This window comes from Gasterosteus aculeatus, chromosome 20, assembly GCF_964276395.1.
Source record: "Gasterosteus aculeatus chromosome 20, fGasAcu3.hap1.1, whole genome shotgun sequence".
Taxonomy (NCBI): domain Eukaryota; kingdom Metazoa; phylum Chordata; class Actinopteri; order Perciformes; family Gasterosteidae; genus Gasterosteus; species Gasterosteus aculeatus.
The window spans coordinates 5,625,033-5,630,832 of record NC_135707.1 but is presented as its reverse complement, the minus strand read 5'-3'; the positions used below and the strand labels follow the sequence as shown (position 1 = coordinate 5,630,832).

At 44.1% G+C, this 5,800-nt stretch overlaps 1 long non-coding RNA gene across 1 annotated transcript; it reads right to left on the bottom strand.

Annotated features, from left to right (window-relative positions):
• Positions 1 to 350: 350 nt before the first annotated feature.
• On the bottom strand, positions 351 to 1,134 carry LOC144389461 (uncharacterized). The gene is made up of 2 exons (XR_013453547.1): positions 823 to 1,134; positions 351 to 712 (listed from the first exon to the last, which is right to left on the bottom strand). It is a non-coding gene; the product is annotated as an uncharacterized LOC144389461 (long non-coding RNA).
• Between the last annotated feature and the right edge of the window lie 4,666 nt (positions 1,135 to 5,800).

Sequence of the window (5,800 nt, the reverse complement as noted above, 5' to 3'; positions counted from 1 at the left end):
TGCTGTGAAACCAGAGGGAGGGTTAGCAGCTATTTAAAGTATTAAGTATAACGTCCATATAAACATTATATATATATGTACTGTATATATAGACCTGTAGTATGTGTGTGTGAGTGCTGAAAGGATTGTGTAAGAAAATGACCCTTTACAACTAATAATCATGTTTCTCTTGTGTGCTCTTTAAAGCTGAGGACCAGATGTTTGTTGCAGCTGTGATAAAGTTCATTCAGTCAGTTTTGGATCTTGTATTGTATGGATCTCACACAAGTTGCCCTCAAGTATTTTGCATTGGGAATCGTATTTTGTGAGAATCATCCTTCATTAATATCCAAGCAAAGAAAAAAAACAACTTTTAATTGTGATCAATTTATTTTCATTAACTTTAGACACTGACTATTTGCTCAGTCATTCATCTTCTACACCCCTTAATCCTTAGAGCGTCACAGTCAGGGTTACTTCTTAAAAGATCCTTTTGATAGCTTGATGAAAAGTCCCATGACAATGATTACAAACCTACGAGCCAACCACGCTTTGATGTGCACATCATTAAACTTTCTCTGCGGGATTCCTGGTCATCTTCAGCAGCATCTTCCCTCAGCAGAGCCTGTCCAGCTCCCCTCCTTGTGTCTGTGATCCGTCATCTTCTCTTCTCCTTAAAGGAGACCTGGCCGGGGGACAGCTGCCTTTGTGTCGCCGTGGTGTTGAGCCCATGCTGAAAAGGCAACAGAGACGAGGCAATGAGCTAAGTGATATTTAACTCTTTGGCTGCTACACGCACACACACACACAGAATTCTGCAAAAATGTGCCTAAAAAAACTCACACACTGATAGACGAATGCATTAAAACCAGAACACACACAAACAAAGTCATGCACTCAGCGGCCGTCGGGTCCAAAACTCTAAACAATCAACACACACACACACAGACGCAGACACACACAGACGCAGACACACATCCTCTGTCAGCCCGGAGTTGACGTTGACAGGCTGCTCTTTTGTCCATCATTCACCCGCAGACAAGAGCACAAACAAGAGGGAGAGGGAGGGAGAGATAAAAGCCCTCCCCCCTTGCCCGCTGTAATCCAATTACAGGCCTGCAAATTTGATTGGCGCCCCAGGAGTGTGCCTTCAGCTGTCCGTCATTAGCGACTAGAGAACAGGGGGGCTCGCTGAGGGTGCTGTTGGTGTGTGTGTGTGTGTGTGTGTGAGAGACAGAGCAGGACTCACACTCAATCTCTGTTGGCTCAAAGACGCCTCCTCTGTCTTCATGTGCCAAAGTGCGATGTATGCCCCCCATTTAGCGTCCATTAGAACGGAATGATGCACGCCGAAGTATGCCTTTTATTAAACAATCGTCAGGTTATCAAATGTGCTTCGGATTCCTGCGGTGGACCTTCTGCTCGCAGCGGGAGTTACAGAAAAAGGCAAACAAAAAGCACTTTTTGTTGTTTGTCTGTCTTATTTTGTCATCCACTTTGTGATCCACTCAGCTCAGCGTCACAGACGCTTGAAAGGAAAATAATAGCGGAAATGTAAGAGGTCTGGATACTGATTGGCCGAGTGGATAAAGTCACGGAGGGTCTGTTGCACATCCAAGGCCAAAGTCAACATCTTGGTAAATATACTGTGCCTAAACTTACCATCAAGTTCTCACCTTAAAATGACAGATTGTGTGCCCACGAAACACACACGTACAAACACACACTGGGTGCAGTGAGGAAGGAGCGCGGCGATTTGCCGTCTTAAGGACCCTTTGGCATCTATTGGGCTCCGATGTCTGTTCTGCTCCTTTGTCTTTGTGAGACGCACTGAGCTTTCATCTTACTTCGCATTTGTTAACTGAGCAGCCGACGTGGTTCAAAAACTCTTTGTTTGAGGCCGAACAGGTCCGACAAACACAGTGTTAAAACCACGTGGATACAAACTTGTTTTACCATGGCTTTAATACATTCTTACTAAAATGTTATAATGTGGATTTGGTATCTTATATTGGAAGTTGACGCAATCTTTTATTTACACCTGACAACATAAAGGCTTGTTGTGCCACTTCAGCACGCTTGGATAAATAAGGAGACAATAAGGATCAAGGATAGACACTCAAGTGCAGTTCAGGTCGCGGCAAGTTCATACGAAGAAGGTTAATTCACTAATAAATGCATTAGGAGGTCTTAGAAATCTTCATATGAGTATTTGCAGGAAAATCAATCAATGGTTTACTGGATATTCTTTGTTTCCCAATTTAACATTTAATATTTGACATGTTTCTTTACGGGGCTTATTAAGAGAAATTAATGTAGCGCATGAATGTTAAATGTTTCTTTCAGATAATATAAGGAATTTATGGATTTCTGCTAGTTACAGAGTATATCTATGGCATTCACTCGTGACCCCTTCTGTGCTTCGGTCAGCCCGTCTGAGATGGAAGAAGGAAAAGAAACTAAACCACCTGAAATATCGTCCCGTTGCATTGCATGACTTTACCCCTGCGGTGTAATACGACAAAGCAGGCCGGGGAGCAGCTTTGCTAAATAAAGTAGGCATTCATGGCACCAGCTTTAAACTTCAACGTTTCACATGATAACGGTGTCGGCTCGTTAGAAACCCTGACGTTATTTGCCACGATGGACTCCTTTACGAAGCAGTTGTCGCGACTGAGAGAAGCGAGGGCCACGAGCCCGTTGCAGAGGAAGACCTGGGATTTATCTTCAAAAGGAGTTATTTGTTTGAATGCCGCTCCGGGAGTGATGCATATGTCGGGTTTCTCTGTGGATGCCAGCGAGACGCCAGACATATCAGCGCGGTGCCTCGTATCTGCCGAAGGAAGATCAGTGAAGAAGTCACAGACGTGGCCCCGGGTCTTATCTTTTATTGGCTGGCTCCTCGGGGGCTTATCTTTTATTGGCTGGCTCCTCCGTCAAGCTTATCTTTATTGGCTGGCTCCTCCTGAGGACGGCCCGTAAGCCACGCAGGGCCGAGGCGGAGGGCTGAGAGGGGATGGGAGGGGGCGGGGGAGTGAGGGGGGGTCCAGCCAGGATGACTGGGAACAACTCAGATAGCTCTATCACCAGTGTGGGAAAAACAGACAACCCTGTTTCCACCTACAGAGCAGAGAGACGGGGTTTTCATCCTCCTCTTCCTACTTCCCCCTCCTTCGTCCCGCCCACTTCCCTCTGCGTCAAGCGGCCTTTTTTTTTTTTTTTTACCTCGCGGCCTGTTACTCCTCGTTACTCGGTCAGTGCGTAATCTCACCCGAAGGGAACCAGGTTCTGATATACTTTCAAATTCATTTGTAAAGTTTAAAAAAAATAAATACAAATGTATAATGATTTAAATTTCCTCACTCTCAAAATGTTGAGCTTTAGAAGGACTTGTTGCTGCTGCTGTTGGTTAAAAGAAAGTTCGACTAACATAACTTTGATTTGACTTTATTAAGATTGTTTTAGTCCCCAAAACCAACGCCACAAAATACAGTTTTTCCAGTGTTAACAGTTTTGTATTCTTTCCCTAATTTTTTTCTGGTTCAAAGACAACTAATGACAACTGAATGATGAAAGACAACTTGTGTCAAAACCAGCCAGTGTCTTAATCATTGGTTTTCATAGTGTTTCTACATCGTGAGCCTATATTGTTGCAGTGACTCTTATCTGTTCAATGATTTACAACTGTCGTATTCAGTTTCTTTTTTGCTGTCGACGTTTTAAAGGCCCTCATGAAAAACAAGCCCCTGTGGCAGATCTAAGAGAGAAGAATCTCTGTAATTTGCTTCAATAAAAGCTTTTTAAAATTTCTTTATGTTAGTATTGGTCAATACAGACAAATTGATCCATACATTTAATAAGACGAACACAGTAAAAACTGCTGAACATCTTTGTTCTCATATTCCTTTGAACAAACCAAAAACATCAACGGGTTGTGGAACCAATTTTCCACAATTGAAGAAGGTGATTCAAACAACGGTTCCCACACGTCTTTTTCTTTTTTAAGGCTGCTGACACTCGGATGTGCTGCTTGCGTGTGAAATTCAGGAACGAGACGCTGCCGTTCTCAACACAATTCTTCCAGGAGTCTGGCCTATCAGGGAGATAAACCGCAGATCTCTTTCAGCAGGTCTGGTGCAGGAAGTGGTGTTCACAGGCGGTACGCAGGTTTATCATCTGGAGGGAAGCTGATAACTTTATCCTGCGGACCGACCAGTGTTCACGATAATTAGCATTTCTCAGAGCCCCTCGTTCCAACAGTGGATGTCTGTGAAATAGACACCTGCTGTAATTAACTATATATGACCAAAATAACTGCAGTGTCAATGTTTGATGCTTTATAAATCCCGCAAACCAGTTTAGCCACAAGACAGAGACCCCTGTTCCTGTCATGTGTGGAGTTATTGTGAGGTTACATATGTGAAGTTACATATAAGACATTTTTCATAAATCCGCGATTAATTTTAACCCGACTGTTGTGTTTTGTGTAAATCTAAATGCCAACGTTGCTTGAACGTTATTTTTGTGGCCCACCTTGTTTCCGCGGTGCCTTTAAGTCATTTGCTGTTCCTGACGAGAGGTTATCCATCGTTTAAATTGAACTGTGGGACGACGGGTATTTAGAGCCATCCCCGCCTGTCCCTCTAACAGACAAGATGTCTCTGAATGAAATCACTCCAAACTCATAACGAAAAGCTAAAGAATCACTGCAGATGACAGACATGATCTACAGCATCCTGTCAGTCTGTCTGTCCTTTCAGCTGGCTGCTTCCCTTTCTCGTGGTCCCCGGACCCCCTTATCAGTCCCCCCCCCCCCCCCCCCCGCACATACCTCCTGTCCCATACGACCCCCCTACCAACCACAACCCCCCCACACCCCAAAACACACCGAAGTCCTGCATGCCTCCAACATCCTGATAAGTGCGTATGCGTGTGTTTGCTGTGTGTATTTGGCCTCCGTCTGTCTCCGTGCCTCGAATGACATCACTTCGACCACAAAGGGGGAAGTGTGTCTGGAGGCGTTGCTGTGACAACAGCATCATCCCCCCCCCCCATGGGAGGGGGGAGGAGGGGGAACAGGAGGCTTATCACTCTGAAAAGCTTTTAAAACAGGGGGAAAAAAAGAGTGGAGGCTTTAGGAAGCAGAGGCCGATGGGTAAATAAGTTAACCGGGACCCGTCTTTGCCATTTACGATCACTTCCCGTATTCTGTGATTACTAACTGAATGAATAGAGTGAGTGTTGCTGTGTGTTTGTGGGCTCCCGTTTGAATTGTTTCAGCAACGTTTTGCTCGTTTTCCATTCTGTTGTCTCAGTGTAATAACTGTTTTATAAAGGCCCGGCAAAGCTATACCGATGTTTTTTAGTTATTTGTTGACTGGAAATTGATGTAGGATGGAGCGACGATGGCAATTATATCCATTTATCGGTGAAAAAAAAAACAAGTCAAGTCCAATTAAAGACAACCATACTTAAAAAATACACCACAGGCGCAATAATCATTAAACATGTTGAAAGGTTCTTCTCACGCAGCCTTCGAAGCTTCACCTGAATCAATTTGTATGTAATCCACAAAATATTAGTATCAGTCAAACAACTCTAACTAAGTAGTTTTGGTGCCTCCACCTAGAAATTACTTAACGATCTTTTTCTTACCGTGACTCAAGAGGAAAAATCTGCAGCTCTGTCTTCTCATTGGCTGACTTGAATTTGTGATTCAGTGGACAAATGAAGGGGAAATGGTTGCATGAATACACCTTGAGAGTGTGTGTACGCACACACACACACACGGACACACAGTCTGTTAAAGACACACACCATC